This window comes from Falco peregrinus, chromosome 2 (genome assembly GCF_023634155.1).
Source record: "Falco peregrinus isolate bFalPer1 chromosome 2, bFalPer1.pri, whole genome shotgun sequence".
NCBI classification, from domain to species: domain Eukaryota; kingdom Metazoa; phylum Chordata; class Aves; order Falconiformes; family Falconidae; genus Falco; species Falco peregrinus.
The window spans coordinates 47835589-47856952 of NC_073722.1; the positions used below are offsets into that span (position 1 = coordinate 47835589).

The 21364-nt window shown below is 37.4% G+C and overlaps 1 protein-coding gene across 3 annotated transcripts in view; it reads left to right on the forward strand.

Annotated features, from left to right (window-relative positions):
• FAM193A (family with sequence similarity 193 member A) overlaps positions 1-21364 on the forward strand; it is a 90390-nt gene that overhangs the window by 1260 nt on the left and 67766 nt on the right. The gene's annotated exons all lie outside the window — the stretch shown is intronic.

Here is a 21364-nt window from a genome sequence, read left to right on the forward strand (position 1 = left end):
TTTTGTTATCTACGCTAAGCTTGCATTTAGGTATCATATTTACAAAAGCATTTCCTGCTGACAGCGTCTTCAGATTTCCATGTGTATGTCATACAGCCTGCTCTGTTTCCTCTCTCTCCCCCATAAACTTGTTGTACACGTGAGGGGGAAATAGAAGAAATGGCTTTTGTGATGTAGGGTGTCTGAAACACCATGATGTAACAAATGGGGGTTTTGTTCTCCACATGACTTTATGCCCATCTATTTTGCTAGGTCAACAAGCGTTTTAATGATTGTTTTTAATACTACCCCACTCCCCTTTAAAACTTGTCTTTCTGCACACTCAGAGTTGGTTATCCAAAATCCACAGTGCTTTAGATTAACCGTTTCTGTATGTCTGACCTAATCTGGTGCTTATTTCAGGCATAATTTCCTTTTGGGACTGTAGCCCTTATATGATTTATGTGCATAATGAAGAAGAAGAATGATGTGCATAATGGTAAAGAGGGGTGCAAGTTTTATTTGTAACTTTGCAAGTCATCACTAAGCTCTGTTCTAGTTAAACCTCTGGCAGGAAGATGCATCTTGTTTTGTTTTGTATCTTAAATTGTAAGCTCTTCCAGGTACAGGTTCCTAGGTATTGTTGGAATAAGCGTGATAATGCCAAGGGAAATAAAACAAGAAGTGGAGCAATATGCAGAATGGGACATAGATGTTCAAATAGCAAAGGCTCCGCTATTCCCTGAATATTTTGATGTCAGTATCTTGTGGTTATATGTAGCCTAGGACTAGATTAGGTTCTAACCTAATCATACTCTATCTGATCTTTTTCTGAAATTTGTCTGAAAAGGGTGACATCACTGCTAGTCTTCCTACTTCACGTTTCTTCTTTCTTTCAGATTAGGTAGTTCCTAATAAAATTTCTCAGTCTTCAGGAGTCTTTGCTTGGAAAGTATAAGTCATTTCTTCAAAATTAAATACAGTCTTTCAGCACTAAATTTCCGGGAAAATAATTGTGTTACATGTACTGATAACTTATTCATACCCTTATAAGTATGCACAACTTGTTACTTTGTATTTGTAACTTTGTCTTGATGGATCTTTTCTGCTTGTACTTTTAGATGTGTTTACAATTTGTGAAAAGTTTCCATTTCACTTAAGTGATTCTGAAGACTGATGGCCAAGCAAGGAATTAAGAAGTCTGTTAAATAGTTCAGTTAAGCAAGAATAAACCTGTAACACAGACCTTAATTAATCAAAAAGCATCTTAGAATTAGATTTTGAGGATAGATAAATCCCTGTGCTCAGGTTCTGAAGGGTAAATGCATATACTCTGTAATACTCCTTTAAAGTTGGTGTTACTTCCTCGATACTGGTTTCAGTGACCTTTTTCTTGACGTTTTCAATACCTTTCCAATGGTGATGACTTAAAAGTTAACTGACAGTCTTGCTTCAAAGATGAAAGGAAAGATGAAATCTTAAAGCATCATTACATGACTATCACTTATGTGAAAAAGTAATCTCCTTAATGATTAATAATTTGCTGGTTAAGGGTACATGTTCAAGACTTCATTCTTTGAGTGAAAGACTAGCATATGTTGTTTCTGGATGAAGCTGAGAAAGAAAACTGTATTTTACATGACTGATCACTTACAAATTAGATACAGTGCTTTGGCTGGATGGAGAGTAAGCAATGCACTAATAGCTGTAAGGTAGTAACCAGAGTTGCTTTACTTTCATCTTACACTGAATATTGTAAAATTTCTGCTAGTGGTTAAGAGAAATCATCAGCCAATTCTCTGCTGGACAAACTTTAATGTGGAATCTCTGAAAATATATAAAGCATTAAAGCCCCCAGAATTTGCTGCACAGCATGATGGTTTTTACTTGTTAGCATCCTTTCTATTTCCAGCTTTTGTCACTTCCTTGGTTTTAGGGCATCCATTCTGGATGTGGTACGCACATCCTTCTACTAATGTTCTATTAGATGCTTCTTCCAAAACTTCTCTGAAATAGCGTGAAACATGGCATTTAAGGAATAATCCCTGTGTGCACTGCATTTTTGTGTGTCAATGATTGTTCAGAATGAGATACAATTTCAGCATGCTTTCTAAAACAGGTTGAACGGAGTTTTAAAATGGCTATATTTACAGTTGAAACTAAAAGCACGTGTTGTGCCATTATTGAAATTCTAGCTAAGCCTGTTAGAGCTAACAAATATATTTTAATTGAGGTTTTTGTACATCTTATCTGGAGAGGTTTTTTTTAAGACTGTAGGCTAAATTCTGCATTAGAGTATGTGCTGAGTCTTGTTCTGGGATGCAGGTGGGCACCTCCTAATGGAATCTTCCTGGAAGCTACATTGCCCCATGCACATGCTTTATGGCATCCAAATTCATCCTCTCTAGTATTGTCAGATGTTTTGGAATGATAGTGAAATTAAGGATGGTTTGGCAGTGTTTCAGTGCAAGGGAGTATCTCAGTTTTGGAAACCTGTAACTGTTGATTTTACCTGGAATCTCAAACAAAATCATTTTGTTGTGTGGTGCTGCTGCAGGACTTCCCCAGCAGTAATGTTTTTTCCTTACAGAACTATTTACAGCAATGTTACGGAGTGAGGAGTCAACTATCCTATAAACAACAGTAATTGGTAACCAGAAAATAAAATAAATACTTTGAAGTTTAATGTATATATTTAAAGAAATAGATTTTGCTTTCTGTTGGTTTTTTTAGTGTTTTTTTTGTGTTTTGTTTTGTTTTTTTTTAATTCAGTAATGCATTGCATCAGGCCTTCATAATTTGATCCTATAAATTTTTGACTACGGTTGGATTCTTGATGCTATGAGATGCATTTGATTATCTGTATCAACCACTGCATAACTCGGATATGCTGTAGTAAAATGGGCTGTTCCTTAATATGTGCAGGTACTTTGAAGAGTTGTATGTCAGTGGCTGATCAGCTACAGGAGCATTTTTTGTTACAGACCAGACTGATCTTATGTTATTAAGGGGAATAATTTAATAGCCATTTTACAATTCTCTCACTTGCATTTTTCAAAGTATTTTTTATTTGTCGAGTGTAGTTATATATTGTCGTCTTATGTTTGAGAGCTGTCTGGTTTAGGATTTCCATAAAATATTTCACTGGACTAATCTGTTACTATGAGATACTGCTTTTTAAATAGAGATTCTATACATATCAGACAATATATTGCCACCTTTTAGACCAGTTTTTTCAACAGCTTCATAGTTCATGGCATTTCACTGCTATCTGAGCTTGATTTGTTGTGTGAGATTTTTCCCTTTTCTCTCTTCCCCCTCCATGATTCAAACAGTCAAAAGAAATAGTATACAAAAGAGGAGCTTTGTCAGGAACTCGGAAGTTCAGCAAATAGCTAGCTTTTGTACTTTTATGTAGGACCTCCTCCTCTCCGAAAGCAAACTTACTTTGGCCAGTTTTTATCAAAGCTCAGGTAAACTAGATAATTTCCAATAAAGAGAATAGTACTGTAACGTCTACTCTTCAGGCTGAGGAAGCAGGGACTTCTAAACACTGATAACACTTACTCAGTGAAAAGTAAGTCTTTTTAAGTCTTGTAGCATATTTGTTCCTCTGACTAAATGCAGTTCACTCTCTTTTTTTTGAAATAGACATGTAGTCCCTACCCTGAAGAGCTTATCTCTGCTTAGTTTTTTAAATAAAAGGAGATGCAACAGAATGGAATGAAACTATTAGCATTGCGTTTAGGTGATACGGTTGAGCTAACTTGCTAATTTAGAAAGAGAATCTATTGTGATTTAAGTGATTCTAACTAGAACATTTCAAACTTTAAAACAAGCTGAATATATGCATACCATTCACATTTTTAAGTGAATAGATCTGAGAGCACAGGCACACGTATTAGTGGTTCTTTCAGATCTTATAATACTGCCCCTGGGAAGTGTGTGCCTGTGTGTACCCATGACCTTAATGTATATCCAGTCTGAGTGCTCCATTTCTTCCCCACCTCCTGCACCTGCTATATCATGGTCAACTGATAATGAGAATAATCAGTTGTGAATTGTTAAATGAAACATGTGGAAAGGATGTCTGAAAAAAATGGCATCTGGTTCAGCAGTGTCTAATCTGTACTTGTACTAGCTCAGTATTCTCTTGTGGCTTTGTTATGAGACAGTTGATGCAGGGTGTGAAGGCAAATGGTTTGCTCCCTCTGCCCCCCCCCCCCCTTACTGTATTGCTTGCAAAACGGTTGAGAGATTGAGAGAGAAGCCTTTTACTCTTAAGAAAAACATAGTGGCTCCTTTCCCTTCCAAACTTTCGTTTCTTGACTGTGAAAACAAAACATTATTGATTTAATTTGGAACTGGATTAATATGAAAAGTTAGTTCTGAAATAGGTGTGTATTGATAGAATATTCAGGGTTCTTGTCTACAGGTTTTTTTGGTCCCAATTAGTACCTGAAGCATCATTTAGGTATTTAATACCACATTATTTCGTTGGTTATGGCATGCATCCTTTTGTAGTGGTATCCCATCTTGAAAGGATCTGAGGGCTCCCTTCTCCTTTACAGTCTTTGTAAAGAAGGGATCCAGGCTTATGCTCATCTCCTTGGCTGGCAAGGCATGCTTAGTGGCTGTGGAAAATCAATTTGGTGGTGTTGGGTGCATACAAGAATAATGCTTAGTCCCTGATGTATGTGTAGCAGGGGTGGTCCTTAACAAATACAGGTCTGCTGAAGATGTGTTGTGGAGATGTGATTGGGAGAAATAACTGGGAAATAAAGTTGCTTTGATTAGGATGTATGGGGCTTCATGGATGTGCTAGGCAGTGTTCCAGGTTTATATGGATTTAGGTAATCAAAGAAGATACAATATTTGTTGGGGCTCCTTTACTGATGTGAAAGGAGGTCATATATCCTTTTCTATGAAGATAATGAAAACAGTTTCCACATTTTCCTTTCTTGTGGTGACGTATTTTTTTAATAACAACTGAGGTAGCTTTGGACTGCTCTGTTGTGAGAAAGAGTATTCCATGTGTGAAATTTTCCCAGGAAATTAAACAGAAGGAAAAATTTGAATCAAATGGATAGAAGAATGCTGCAGTTGAGTTCTCTTTCTCTGCTGCTATCTTAATCTGCAAGTTCCAAATTTATTATGCTGCAAATGAAGAGTTCAACTGCGAAATGATGTTTATGATGCTGCTTTTAAAGTCATTACGGGAACTGCCCAAACTGAGGCTTGTCTGAGAATGTAACAAAACAAGTATGCCATTGTTTTTTTTGACAAGAGAATTCTTAATTTTTATATTGTAAAAATTCAACACAGCCTGTGACGCTATTGACCTTCACCTCCTAGCCATGTAAGGAACACACCAGAAACAGTATTAAAGATAGGTCTGAGCAACGTAGCAATTATCCTGGAGTATGGATTTTCTTTTTTATATCTTTTCTATATAAAATTTATATATATATATATATATAAATGTACACCTGCTTTAGTGGTGCTGAAGCTAGCTTGAGCATTGTTTTACAAAGTGGATTTTAGGGGAAGAATGAATGGGTTTGCCTGCAAGCCTGTCTGAGGCTGTTGAACTGAAGGTGTTCATGTTGGACCAGTGATAGTGCTGGAGAAAAACTTTCTTGGAGTGTGAACTTTAACCAGGATCTTAAATAATCAACTTACCTTCCATTGCACAAGCCACAAATGTAGTTCTCTATCTCAAAATTCCTAGTTATGACAGAACATACTCAGGCATCTGAGAGGGAGGCACTGCTGTTGTGCATCACTCTGTAGACGGGTCATCTCTCTCCACTCTTTATTAAATGAAGCCTTGAGGGACTTGGGTACAAGCTGGGTGCCAAAGTTGGATGGTATGAAAAATCTCTGTAGGAGGCCATGCTTAGCCTCTAGTTGCCTATTCTGTTATGACTTCTTTCAAAGAGGAAAAAAAAAAAAAGTTGGAGCTCAAAAGGGTTGAGATAAGTGACCCCCTAGGTCATTTCTTAAAACTGAAAGAACAGCTTTGCTTGTTTATAGGGAGGAAACAAAAGATTAACTCCACTATGCATTTCTCAGAAGAAAAGCTCTGGGTACTTCCATGAAATATTGCTATGCATAGTCTTTTCTCAGGCCTGGAGAAATAAAATGAAAGTTTGCAAATGCCTCTGTAGTTTTACTTATGGTGGAATGTCATGAACTTAAGTTATTGTGTACAGTAGAACTTTACAATAGTCCTCCTTTTTAACATTTTGAGCTGGTTTGCAGTAGCTTTGTCAAGTGTTTACTTCTGAAGGAACCTGAAAAACATGAGACCACAATCATCCAGGTAAATAAGTTTGTACAGGGTTACAGAAGTCATTGTTTTGAAGTCCAGAGCTTTGGACTGCCTTGATCTAGATTAGACTTGCCATGGCATCTGGGCTTTAAGGCTTCTCTTACGGTCTCATCTTCTACTCGTCTTAGAACGTGGCTGTGGGAGGTGAATTGCTGGTGGTGCAGGATGGGCTGGGAGCCCTGTGCCGCAGTAGGCAGCTAGGACTAATTTCTGGGAGTGTGCATGGATGGCAATTGCTCTTAGAAAAAGCTGCTGGATTATTTTTTTTTTAACTGCTTTGGCAGCAGTTCAGTGGTCTGTGTTGAGCTGCGAACAGATGGAGGATGTGATCAGCTGTTGGGGCAGTGTTTGTAGCCTCTAAATAGCTGTTCCTTGTCTTCTCCAGGGAAAGGTAGCAGGCTAGATAGAAGTGTCCGGCTGGCAGCCCAGGGGACATCACTGTTCTAGATCTAAATTTTCAGATGCCCATCTTTATTCTAGATACTAATTATGCCTATGCTATCAAAAGTGTTAGCTTAGTCATGGCTTGCATTGCAATGTCAGCTTTGCTCACTTTGATCCATAAGTCAGTTGTTGCTCTTTTTGGAAACCACAAATTCTCTGCTTAAAAGTTAAAGCAAAACGAAACAGTGAAGAAAATGGGGCAGTGGTTGGTTTATATCCCACATCTGTGAACATGTTGATGAGGTAAGCTTTCTAGAGATTGTATACAAATATATGCATTGCTAGCATATAAAACTCTAGTGATTAATATCTGTTTATTAAATATATGTGGTTTATATGTTAGCTACTTAATTAAATCCAGTAGTTGTGTAAAAAAATAAAAATGTCAAGGGCTCCATGAACCCATAACTATCTTTAATTTTCTGAATTAGGAATTTAAACACTGTCAACTTTTAAGTCTGGCCTAAGGCTTTTATTACCTAGACTTCTATGGGCAACAGTGAAATAATTGATAGTTATTTTTGTGTAGTTTTCTTTTTTCCCCTCCCACTTAAGGTCTCTCCTCCGTTAGGAAATCTACAAACTGAGCAGAAGAAACTCCTGAAATTATTCCCCAAAGAGGGTATTGGAGAGAAGGGTAGAGTAGTACACGTGTTCCTCTACAGCATCGGAAGCTGAAGGAGATGTACAGTAATGGGTATCTCATTTCGTTATAACACTCAGAAAGCTATTGGGAGGAGTGGGAAGGGGGAGAACGCGTATGGCATGTTGTGTTAGGAACATCCATCTCCCAAGACAGCTTTCATCTAAAACTGGTCATCTAAGCTAATATATGATCTGGATTCATGGTCATAATCTGCCTCTTAGGTGGACTTAGCACAGCTGTGTGCTAACATGGCTGTCTAGCTTCTGCCAGAGCTGGTGCATAATAACTCGGAGTTAGTGTTGAGCTGTATCCATCAAACATTCTTTATGCACCACCACCAGCTATTTAGGAGCTATAAGCCTGATGTTTGCCCACTAGACCAACATCTGAGCAAGACCCTGAAACAGCACCTGGATATACTTCGTATGTAGCAAAATACTGCTTTCTCAGGGAGTGGCCTTTTTTGGTCTATTTTTATTGTCCCCCTGTGTCAGAAGAAACAGGTGGCAGTTACAGATCTGGTAAGTTAAGAGAAATCTGGGATTGGTGAATGAGGATGGGGTCTTTGGAAGGATCGAATAAGACTAAAGTGGCTTTTTCTTTCCTCTTGGATGATGTAGGAGGTGAGTTAATGTGGATGAGGAGAGAAAGAGCTGTAAAAGAGCAGGCATTATTGATGTTATGTGAAATGTGCTTAGCCTTCTGAAATGGGCAAGTGAGTTCATGGAAGAAACACTCTTGAACATACTAATTGAGAATTACATTATATAACCTTTCTTTTTCTTAACTTTACTAATAAGTTTTGGGTCATGTCCTTATAACAAATACAATATTTATATACAATACAAATGATAAATTATTATTATATATAATTATAAATTATAAATTATTATGTATAATTATATATTATATTATATATTATATATATTCTACACAAATTATAAATTATGTATAATTATATACAAATATATAAATGCAATATTTATATACAATATAATATAATGAAATATTATAGTATTATAATATATAATACTGTAGGTTTTATAACTGAAAACCTATAGTTTTCAGTGTCTGTTATGTAGTGACATCTAAAATAAACTTAATTATATCAGCATTGTGAAGTGAGGAAAAGAAAAGAAGGCTGTGGATTGAATCCTACTCCTGGAAGAAGTCTATTAATGCAAGCCATGACTCTTCAGAATTTATGTATGTGTTTATTAGGGCATATCTCATTGTGGGTAGTGCTGAGATTTGATGGAAACTGTATTAAATTCAACGTACGCATAATGTTCTGCAAAGTGCTATAAGGCTCTACCTTGACTCCTGTTCTGCTTTAAGGTCTGGGCTGTCAGACTGCATCAGTGACAGCTCTTTACAAACAAAAGTGGCTTTAGACAGGGGTGCTGGACTTGAATGCACTCTGCCACCTGCTTCTTCTCTTTGAGGCTTTTTTCAAAGAGAAAGAGCTAGTGCAAACAGCTGTATGTTGATGTGGCTGGAGTCAGTGTGCTGACTGTGGGCACTGCAAACTTTTGGATTTTTTTCTGTGTTTTGGGATGAAAGTAATAGATTATTTTTTTGAGAGCCAAAGCTTGTTTTCTGGTTTTGTTTGGTTTGGGTTTTTTTTCCCGTATATGCAGAAGTAGTAGCTTTAGCTCTCAGAGCAGAACTCTTCCAAAGCTGGGAAGGTGGTGCTACCATTGAATTGTACACAACAGTAGCAGCTGTTTTCTATACTGTGGGTTTTTTTTCCATTGATGTATGTGCAACAAAGTAACTGTGATTTAGAAATACCTTTCTTGAGTTCATGTGTTTTCTCATAGGCAGACTTTGGTTAGTTTGTGGGTATTATGAGAAGTTATGGAACCCCTTACAAATTCTATAAGCATGTTAAGCCCAATGTTTCAGACTTGTTGTAGGGAGTGTTTCAGAGATGGATGTGAGGCTCTGAATTTGGATAACACTAATGTTGATGCGAGCCCAGAGACACTTTCATGGACAGATGTGTGAGTGAGAATGTGTGTGTGCATGCTCATACATGTGTGCGCATGTATCTAAACTTTTTAAAACACTGTATTTTTGAATGTGGGTTAATGTGAGGTTGCTGTGGAAGTGTAGGCATGAAGTATGTGTGCATGTACTTTTTTTTTTATTAGAACATGTACATATGTGTTAGGGCTGCTGATGTGCAAAGAAGTGCCTGAGTAAATGTTTAAAGGTTCTTCACCACACTGGGTCTCATAGTGAAGCCAGTCATTGGGAACAGAAGAGTTTGCCTTAAAAAGCAGTCCTGAGCCACAGTACAGTTTTGCCAGCCTTTAATGTTTAATTGGTGTGGAGTTAATGACCAAAAGATTTCTTAATTGCCATAATGCTTCCAGGCTGCTTATCTTCAATAAGCTGCTGCCACAACAGATGGCAAGTTAGTGGTTTAACTGAGGTTCGCTAGAAGTTTTTCCCCACTTCATTTTAATGGCCATAACTTATCTATGCGGCAATAGATAATGTGCAGTTGAAACCCAAGTCTTTGCTGGCATAGGCTTAAGATGAATTAAAGTTTTATTTTGTCACTCAGCAAGAGATAGAACACTCCTTTACTGTCAGAAGAAACTTTGCAGTTTTATCTGTGTGATCGTCTTTATTTTATCTTTACCTTTTCCTGGCTACTCCCAAGATTCATCTCCACTGTAGTGTCATTCTCCGCTTCTTTTCAGGGAGCCTGCAGGGGATTGTACTGGTGTCTGCTGTGATTTGAGACAGCTTGCAGCAGCAGCCTGAAGCTGACTGGTTGGTTGTTTTTTTTTGTTAGTGTCATAACTAGCTAAGAGTCTGAACCACAGGAATAAAAGTGGACAAAATTAAGCGTCCATAACTTTCAGATATACTTTGCTTTAAAAAAAAGATTCTTATGTTTTCAGTGGAAAAAAATTATGTATTTTTTTTCTGTCCTGAAATCAGGCTACCATACTTGTACAGTATTCTCCACTAGCTATATGTTTGAAACCTTACGTAGGACGAACAACAACTTTATACTGAGGAGCATTGCATCGTAACTAAGTTATTAGTTATCATTCAGTATTTTCGGAAGTGTTGTTGTTGTTGACCTAAATTACTGGTTTTCAGAATTATGGGGACATCATGACACTTATTTGTGCATACTTTGAATATTTATTTAGCCTGCTTGTTGCATGTTTTTTAAACTTGGTCTTATGTCTTCATAATAAGAATGAAGAGGAATATTCTTTTGTCAATACTTACAGTAATTCTGAGCCTGTATTTTCATTTATAATCAGCTGAAAAATCCAGTGACAATTTAAGATTTAAGGGATTGTTTTGGTCCCCAGGAATTTGTTAAAACATTACTAGTAATGGCCTGTGGGATTTGATTCCTTAAGTACAAGTAGAGCTTTTGAATAGAAGTCTGAATGTGTGCTTGCCTTTTGTGGCTTTTGACTAAGGACGTAGAAATGAGTATGTGTCTAAATGTGAAGCCAGTTCTGAAACAAACTCAGGAGTCAGTGGGTTGTACCTCATGATGTTACCTGTTGGTGAGATTGGCTCATCCTTTCAGTCAATGAGGTACTTCTGATGATTTGACAGCAAAGCTGCAAAAGTCTATGGTAGTCCCTGTCTGGTCTCTGTTAAAGTCTAGAGGATCCTAACTAGTGTTAAACCTCTGTACTGAAGATGCTAAAAAAATCCATTGAAGAAAGTTACTCCCAAGCCTGTTAATATTTATGATAATCCTGATAAAGTTGACATGCCCTATCATTAGCTTTTTTCATGAAGTGTTAGCTTGGTGAAATGGCTGATATATAGTGTGGAATGTTATAATGCAAGGGTACTTGAGGTATTGCCCTAATGGAAATAAAATAAATCCCAAATATTTTGTGCTTTTACATTGTAATTGTTTTCCAAACTTAGGGACGAATGATTCTGATGAGAGAAGAATTTTCCATGGTTTCTTTGTGATTCATGCATTTCCTTTTTTTTTTTTTTTTTTTTTTTTCTTATAGCAGGAAGTTAGTCTTCACTGTTTTGTTTTGCTTGCATTGTCCTATCTCTGACGCTTCTGCTACAAATATATTCTTATGTGTAGTTTGCTTGAGTAATTTCACTTCTGAAGTTAAATGCAAAGCTTGTTTCTATTAACTCATGATCAGCAGAAGATGGTGCAATGGACTCTGCCTTTATTGATGCTTTTGAGGTTTTATGTTTACGACTACTAAATTTTTAGTGTCCTTACTCTTTTACGCTAGAATGGATGTTTTGTAGAGGGGCTGTCCATTACATTAGAGGGTTTGGATAAGTATAGGAATTATCTATTAATAAGTGTTAGTACATGGTCAGGGAGGTGTTATGTCTGATGATTATTTCTCTTGTAGGTGTCTCTGCTTAGTGGGGTTTACTGGGGTTTAGTGGAGCATGAATCCCTTTCGTTAAATCCTGAGAGGATCACTGGAAGATGTCTTTTTGGCACCTGTTGTGTCTGCACCTTCAGTAGTTTGTTGTTATTCTGCCTTTCCTCTTAAGCAAAATTTGATCAATGCTAGTGAGCAGTGAGGATGACAGTAGCTCCTCTTCCTGGAAAGCCAGACGTCCTGATCTAGTTGGCCTACTTTTAAAGGAAATTACATTGGATAGGCTTAAAACTTCCCTATAATGCCAGAAAATGGTGGTGGGGAAGGCATAAAGGGTAAGTAACTGTGTCCCACTGTTACTGTGTGGGTATATCCTTCTAATCAGGCTGTCTCTTTTTTTTTTGTGTGTCTTCCTAATCACTTTTACTTGTATGTTCATGAGAGAAAGCATGCATTTGCATAACCGGTGAGCGGGCACTGAGCCCGCAGGCAGAGCACAGGCATGTATCAGGAGCTGGTAGACCAGGGAACTTGAGCTTTGTGGCTCTGTTTTTACCTTTTGTGAATCATCTTAGGCAGACTCTACTGATTAGAGAGCTTTTTATCTTCTTTTGAAATATTGAAGGACAACAGTATTGGTATTTATCAGCCTTGATATGTATTAAAAGGTGAATGATTTGTCTGAAAAATACAATTAATTTTATTTAATTTTTTTGTTTGTTTTTGTAATTGCACTATAGGAAGCAGACATAAATCCAAGCAACCATCTTTTAGAGTACTGCTTCTCACAGCACTTATTTGGCTATGCTTGCTTAACCTTTTAAATCTCTTGCTAGCCAAGTAGCCAGACTTGCTGCTAGTCTGAAATAGCAAAATGCTTTGCTAAAATCTTACTGAAAGACCTGTCTTAAATTTCTTTCTGTTAGAAAGGTATCTTTGCTGAATAGACCATGGTTCTTGGGGGTGGGTTTGGAGATCTTTCTTGTTAAAGAGCCCATTAGAACCTGATGTTTTGTTCTTGTGAAGGTACTTGTTTATAGTAACAGAATTACCCTTCAACTTCCTTTTTCATAATCAAAACTCATTAAACTCAATTATTCAAGTGTGTGTGCTGGCTCTCATGTAGTTTTATGGTTCCTTCTGCAATTTTCAAACTATCTCCTAAAGTTTAATACCAGAGCTGAATGTAATATTCCAGAGTTTCTTATGAATGCTATAAAATCTTGACTTCAAGTTTCATTCCATCCTTGTTTTTATCTCATTCATTTGTCTGTCTTCTGGCCAGTGGAGATAGTGCTGATTATATTTCTTGTCACTTGTTTGTCTAACCTGCTTTTAAAGTGACCTTGTGGATGGGAGACTGCCAGACCTTGCCAAGCAGCCTATCTTTGTCCTTACGCCGTTACATAGAAATCTGCCTTGCTGCAATTCAAACATTTTATCGCTTGTTCTGTTTGCTGTGGAGAACTGACTTTTCCTCTCCTCAGTGTTCTGATCTGTAAGCTTAGTGCCCCCAATTCTTTCAGCGTTTCCTGGCAGGTAATATTGTCTACACCTGGTAGTTGTTCTCTTGTGCCTTTACTCCAGCTGTTCATGTCTGGTTTGAAGACCTGTGTTCAGAATGAGTTGCAATTGTCCCTCTGAGATTTACCAGAGCAGTATTACGTGGAAGGATTATGTCATGTGTCACATAAGCTATACATCCCAAGGTGGCATTAGCTTTTTTCCAACAGTCTGACCTTGTTGACTTCTCTTCTGCATACAGTCAGTCAGCTGTGCCTGTTTGGAAATTCGTGGTAGTTCTATCAAGATCCTGCTTTTTAGTTTGACTATGAGAACATCTCAGTAATTAAGACTGTCACAAACATTAATCAAGTAAATCATGACATGTATTCTTTCTCCCCTGTCTAACTGTCACAGAAGGCAGTTGTACTTGTTTGACATGTCTTGTTTTTGACAAAACCAAGGTGGCTGTTCCTCCTTTACATATACTACCTAAGTGCTTAAAAAGACTTGTTTGAATATATTTGACTTAAGTTCTCTGGGACTGAAGAGATGCCAGTATTATTCCTCAAGTGTTTTTGCCCTTCACCTTTCTTTTTTTTCTCCCTCAGTTGTGTTTGTTGTTGTTGTTTGTTTATGAATTTTTTTTAGGTATGACATTTATTTGCTTTAAAGAAAGGGTTTATATAGTTCAGCTTTTTCTAAGCTTCTGATATCTCAGACATCCTCCACAAGTTTTCAGAGATGGGATTATTGATTTTGAGGTGGCTCAGATGATTTCCTGAGCAAATTGGTTGAATGTTATAAAATCTAACTAAATTAGAAAAAAAATATGACTATTTCCAGTAATAGGCCACCTCTGAGGGGGTATTTTTACTCATTTATTTGTGCTGATTATGCTAGTCACCTGCTTGTAGTTGTTTTCTTTAGTGAGGACTTGTTCTTCATTAATCTGTTTTCCCTCTTCATTCAGTAATGGACAAATTCTCTTGGTAGTAGTAGTGTACTGGTAGAACGATTTCTTAGTAGCCTCAAGCTATTTTGTGCCTTTAGCCTTTTTAATTTGTCCCCTGTATTCTTTTGCCATTGTTATGCTTATTATTCCCTTTCTGTGTGCTTTTTCTGAATCATTATTCTCTTGCAATGTTTGCTGTTCTCTTGCTGTGCTTTATTTTCTTGAATTTGTATCTATTGTGTCACTGGAGAATTAGCTCTTCCTTGCCTTTGACTCGCCTTCTGTGAGCTCTTATTTAGTGATGTTAAATCTTGTGTTTTGCTGTTCTGTCTTCCTTTCCCTCTTCAGTAACCATTGACTTGATGGTTCACTTCCAATAAAAATCTCTCATTGTTTACTGTCAACCACTTCTTTCTTGCTGGCTACAACTAAGGGAAGAGTCTCTGGTTGCTGTTTTAAAAAAGCAGGTTCCTTGAACTCTCACTGGAGTTCTGCAGTGTTCTGTTCCCAGTAGGTGCTTAGGTTCTTAGTATCTCCTTGTAACGGTAAGACCTATGCTTTTGTTACCTTTTCTGAGCAGGCTTGAGAGTGATCGTGTCTTTCCTCCATTTTTTTATGGTCTGTAGTAAGCTTGCAACGTGATAGCACTCATGTGGTTTTTTACTTTTATGATTTCTAGACTTCCAAGATACCTCCCTCTGCATTTGTGATGCTTGTATCCTTTAAGTATAGGGCATAAACCACTGCTGGGCGCTTGAATTTGTTTGTTTGGTTTGTTTGTTTTCCTATGAACTGACTATATCCTCTTTCTGTTAGTATTCCGGCTGGGTATGGACTCTTAGGGAGTAGATCATAGTCTTGATGATGTTCAGAGAGTTCTAGCTCCTTTTTGTATGCTTCATACATTAGTATCCATACCTCTAAGATTGATGAATTGGCTGCTTGTTTTTGATAAACTTTGCGTGAATAATTACTTGTTCTTAGGCTCTTGTTCAGGTTGTTCTACTACATTATCTTTGGACTCTTGATGCTAGCGTAAAATATTCTTTACTCAAGTTAACAGGAAGAGCTTCTTTTGTGTGTTAATTCCTTGAGATCTTCTACATTCTCATGTACCAGCACATGGAACCCCCATCACATGATCAGAGCAGCCAAAGCTGTCCTCTGATAGCATTTACAAAAGTGGGGTTGTCTGCAGGATGAGTTTGTTCCTGACAGTGTTAGGATATGGAAGGCTGACGGGGAGCTTCTTACTCATTCTTGGTTGTTGTTAGCAGTATAACTAGTACCAGTGTTGATAAGCAGCCATGAACTGATACCAACAGTGGTTGGTGTGAGGGATGAATGCTGAACAGCTTTCTGCAACACCTTTGAGGTGTTGCATATCTGCCTGTTGGTTAGACCTGATATACGTGGTTTCTGCTCCTCGTAAGAGTTGTTCCAGACAACCATTTTGATTTTCTTGGGTCTGAAGAAGGCAGACAACAACTGGGTCAGTACGCAGTCCTAGATGGTGTGTGCAGACACCTTGTTCTCTATGACTTTTTCTCTGATAAAACTGTTTAGCTCCTTTGTCTTCGGCAGTCTCTTCATAGGTTGCCTGAAAGACCTCACAATCACAGATGTTTCAGCTGCCTCCTACATCTCCTTAACACCCCACCCCCAAACCCCCCAGACCACTTTATAAGACAATCTGTAATGACGAATGTACCGCACTGGATTTTTTTCCTTGTTATCTTCTTCAGTGTAGGAAATATAAGCAACTCTTCCTACAAATCCAGCAAGGACTTCAGTTTGGTTTCGTATCTGAATGTAGCCCTTACATCTTTGGGTCAGGGAACATATGAGATGAGAGTTTTGGAGATGCCACTTTTTTGTTCCAGTTACGTATGTTGGCATCATGGTTGGCTTCCTGCTATTGGCACCCCTGCCTTTTGGTGATGGGTAGCTGAATATACTCTCTGAACTCTCAGATCTCAGCTTCTTAAGTTGCAGCAGTAAATCAAATGCTTGGGTCAAAGGACTTTAAGCTTTACATGTTTCCTCAGTTAATTCAGTAAATTTCTGGTCCCTGCCGTAGTGGTAGTTGAAGCACACCATGTGTTAGGTTTCAGTAGTATATTTCATGTGGCTATAACAAATTTAGTACGTGATGTGATGTATGCATGAATGGTGAACATCTACAGCTGGGCAATTAGGGAATAATGAAGTACAAGGACTGAGGTAGTCCGCTATGTATATTAGCGTAACGTGTTTTTATTAACTTTGTAGTGATTTGTTCGAAACATAACCTTTGAATGCAGTTCTGATGCTGCATCTCTTCCTGTAATTTTGCTGATTGCTCTTAATTCTAGCTGTTGATCTAGGACTCTGATTCTCATTGATGCTGTTTTTTGCAGAATTGAAGGGGCTTAGAATTATTTCTCTCCCTTGTATTTTCTCTGTCATGTCTGAATACAGCGTATACAATTTGCCTGGCCGTCTTGTTTCTCTGTTATGGCAAAAACATGGCTAGTTTTTGAAATTGTATTTGGTGGACCTTCCTGAAAACGCTCTCTCCCATTCATGGTTTTACTTAATATTTTAGGAGATTTTGCTGTCAAGAGTGTGCATGTTTAACCCTTTACCAGTTACCAGGTGAGGTCATTTTCTTCTAAAATAATTCCTGGAGTAGAGCATTTATGGCTGTATCATGGAAGCTACATAATCAAGTAGTTAATTCCTAGATGTTGTTCTATGCGCCTTTAAACTTGCCTTTGCATGAATGCTTCTTACTGTTCATAGGGAAAGTGCTGGCACTTCTTGGGTTTTTTTGTTCTTTTGCATAATTGTGTTCATTTTACGTATTTCTGTTCAGGGCTGAACTATAAACAACAGATTAAATCTCGAACAACTCTCTATTAGAGAAAAAAATAATATATAAAAGCATGGTAATTAACTGTCAGGGCTAGTTGAGACTACTTGGCAGGATTTTAACTACCTGCTCAGAACACTTTTGACCGTTCTACTGGGGAAAAGAAATGCTTGAATCATCTTTGTTATTAGACTTTTGTTGTGTGGGTTTTTTGGTGTGTGTTTTTGTGTTGTTGTGTTGTTGTTGGTGGTTTTTTTTTTTTTTTGTAGCACATATGGCTGTATGATTGCTGGAAAAATGTTGAACATTTTTTTAGTAGAGGAAAGGCAGGATCCTGGTAGGAGGTGGATTGGCTCTGTTCTGCTGTGTCGTATTTGGCTACAGTGAAGGGAAATAATACATGTTGGGGTATGGGCTCCTAAAGAGTTTGTGATGTGTGTAATTAAACCAAAATCTCCTTCCCTCCCCTTGTCCCCTGGAGAGCCTGGGTTCTTGGTAGCTGCACATCTGGGTATTACAGGCCCAGGTCTCTTTTTGCTCAAGTTTCAGTTTGTCTGCATTTAAGTTAGTTTTATTTTGTATACCTGCTCCCATTTCATTTGTCAGCTAGGGAATAGCATTTAATGCTGTGCATAAAACTCTTTAAATATAATTAATTACTAAACTTCAACAGTAAAAGTCATGATTTCCTCTTCCTCTTTCCCTTATGGCTTAATATTAAATTTGATTTTAATTTGGTTTCAGGTTTTCAAGTTTGCTTTATCTTGCAGATTGTACATAGCTTTATACAAAACTTGAAATGCTAAATTTTTGTCGTTTTTATTTTAAATGCAGCGTTAGGAGATATGTAACAGCCTTATAAGAACTACTGTAGGCAGATTTCCCTTCATGTTCCTTGCCACAAATAGAACTTAAAAAAAGGCACAGGCAGCTTATCTATTACAATTGGATTGCAGGTATATTTGGGCAACTGCAAAGCTTTTTCATGTGAATGGTGATAAAAATGTGAAGGGATCTGGGCAGCCTTTTAGGTACTGTCTATCTGTAGAAATACTGTAAAATGTCTTTCATAAACTATTCCACTTCATTTGAAATAGATCTTCACTATCCCTATCTTCAGTTCTGCTTCACATCCTTCATGCTGTGACTGATAGTATTTTACTTCAGTTGGAATGTATTCCAGGACGTTTTACTCTGGTTTCACTGTCCTCAGTTTAATTCTTGTCTTCCATCTATCCCCAGTGCACTGACAGAGGCACCTTCTTTGCTTAGCTAAGCTAAATGAACCAGCCTCTTGCTGGGCTGTCACCATGTCTATTCCAGTTAGTAATGTCTTGAAGGTGGTTGACTAAATGAGCTTTCTTCCACAGGCTGCAAAGCAGCACTAATAATTTCCAGTGTCTCTTGAAAAGAGCGTGATGCATCTTGGAATCCTGTTTGATTTTCATGGTCTTACGGATGAGCATAAGCCATGGGTATAACCAAATCCTTCTCCCCATTCACTTCCAAATCGTGATAGAGAATTAACCTCAGAAGGTTGCAAATATAGCACAAGACACTTGTCAGTGTCTCTGACTTTTTTGAAATGTTCCCTTAAGATGTGAAATTTCTTGATTTAAGGCTGGGAATTGAAAAATTCTGACAGCTGAAAATGTAAACTATGAATAATTATTTGAATAAGATGAAAGGGATGAAGTTAGAGAATTATCAGTAAAAATCATTTAATAGACGTGCACAGTGATACTTAAAAAATAATCAATTTCTAATAACATATTTTTCAGTTTGCATGCAGTATCTCAGATCAGTGCAATGCAAAATACAAAGAAGATAAGGATATTAATTGCTGCTGGCTTTAATCTGAATAAATAGTCTTATTTAGCCAAGTAATTGGTTGCACAGGTATAGGCGTACTGTAGTTTCTTGGTTACACACAACTTAAGAGCTGAGTGCCTCGTACTTTATTATAGTTATTTGGCTTTTGTTCTGTTTAAAAACTTTTCGTTGAGAAGAATGAAGGTACAAGAAAGATGAGCACAAGTTCTGTGTCATGGTTTGCAGCCTTTTGACTTGTCCAAAATGTAGGGCTTTGATTCTTCCTGTCTTCACAGTGTCTTTGCTGAAGTGTTACTGTTCTAGTATACAAAGTAAGTTTTAAGGGAAGAAGTTAAGATGAGGTTTAGTATAGAAATACTACAACTTACCTTCCTCCCTTAAACTTAAACATAGATACATTTTTAAAAATACTTTTAATGGCTCAACCCAATGTTTTGTTTTGTTCTGGAGGTAAATTTTTCCTCTATTTGTGATGCTGTGAGGAAATGGCTCATCAGTTGAAGCTGCCAATTTGTGCAAATAGTGGTGCTGTAGTTAACAGTGAAGTTTGACAGTTAGATGAAAGTGCAGTTTTAAGCTTCTATTCTGTGCCCCCCTCGCACCTGCTCAAGGGCCATATCTTTCATTTATTGCAATACAGTGTGAATTTCAGTATGGTAGATGATATATATTTTTCTAGTATGTGTTCATAGATTTAAGCATGGTATAAATTGTGATTCTGATACTTCTAGTTCTTTGTAAGATGAGACAGATGGTTTTAGGTTCAGAGGAAGATAAAATGAGAAGATGGGACTTGCAGTCATAGGCATTTTTCACGGCATCAGGGATCCGTTGCTTTCTCCTGTAGCAATCCTTCTCTGCTGGAAGGCAATTAACCATTAACCACCAGAGACTTCAGTCAGTGCAGGTTTGCTATGATATTAATAACTGTTGCTTGGAAGCGTACATTTTCCTTGAGAATGAATATTTGCAGGGCCTTGGGGATGGTTGGGGAGTTTTATCTTCAGGGCTGGGGTAGCATTGCGTCTGGGTTTACTGCTTTTGAACAAGTAAGGGTGACTTCAGCTTGTTAGCTCTGTGAATGCAGTAGGAGCATTTTTGTTCCCAGATAATGTGGATCTTCCAGATTTTTGTCCCAGAAAACCTTCGGTTACTAATTGTAAAAGGGTATATTGTTAATGGGTTGCAGAGAACTGTGGTAATGCTGTTAACTTTTTTGTGTTGGCTTGGAAGGAAACATGAAATTTTGTTCATAAAGCTTCCAGAGGATGTAATGACTTGGGAAGGGATAATAAGAGCTCTCGGCTGATTGTGGAAAACCAGTATTTGTTCCTATGCTACAAACAAACGGTATTCAGGCAAGCATTGCCAAATTCCATGTGATTTACCTAGCTAGATAGATTAACCTTCAGTGGCTGTGCTGATGGCCTATGCCTAGCTGCACAATATTTTGTGTACTAAAAAAAGACTTAACCTGGTCCTTGAATCTATTCACAGTGGCATGTAATGGAGTAACAGAGAAGTTATTTGGTATCCAGTGGGGATTTCTTGCTGCATACCAGTTCTTGTGGCTACCTTGTAGGAAGGATCACGCTAATTTGTTCCTGACTTCCAAGGGGCCCATTTTCTAACTCTTTCTGGTTTCTCAGAAGGTAACAGATAAATGGTTCATCAGATGGAAGCATCTGAATACACAACAGAAGAAAACTGATGATCAAGAAGGAAAAAAAAAATATTGCTAATTGATTCTGAACCCAGGTGATTTCTGTTTTAGATTATTTGCTACTTGCAGTCTTTAAATAGGGCTTATACTAGATCATATCTTCTGGAAAAAACAACCAAATAGGAATTAATTCAGGAAGGTCTTTGGCCTTTGCTAATAAAGATTTTATGAGATCATGTGTCAGGCAGCACTTAGATAATTTTCTTAAGTACAACTTATGTAGGTTTGGTTTTAGCGGTGGAATTCAACTTAGAGCATCTGCAAAGCACAGCACGACTTCTGATAGGGTCTGGACACTTAGTTCTATAAAACAACATTTTTTCCTTTTTTTTTTTTTTTTTTTTTTTTTTTTGTCCTTGGGATATTATTTGATAGTGATTAGTTGTCCCATCAGACCTTAAAAAAAAGAAAAAGGCTGGGGGGTTTATTACAGTGGTTGAGGTAGGAATGAATATACCCATCTGTAAGTTTCATGGAATGAATAGTCTAAGTCTGTAGTATTCAATTTAACATCCAAGGAAGTAAGTTATCCTTGTTTAATAAAACAAAAGAGATAAAGTTTAAGTATAACCTGGCTTTAACTTCCAGTTAAAAAACTAAGTGATTATAAATCAATCTGTCTTGTAACAGCATACAGATCGGAGTTTCATCTTCTTAATTCTGGTTTATGAACCCTTCTTAGTTCCTGTAGAGATTGTAGCATATTTTTGTGTGTGCGAACATTTTCATATT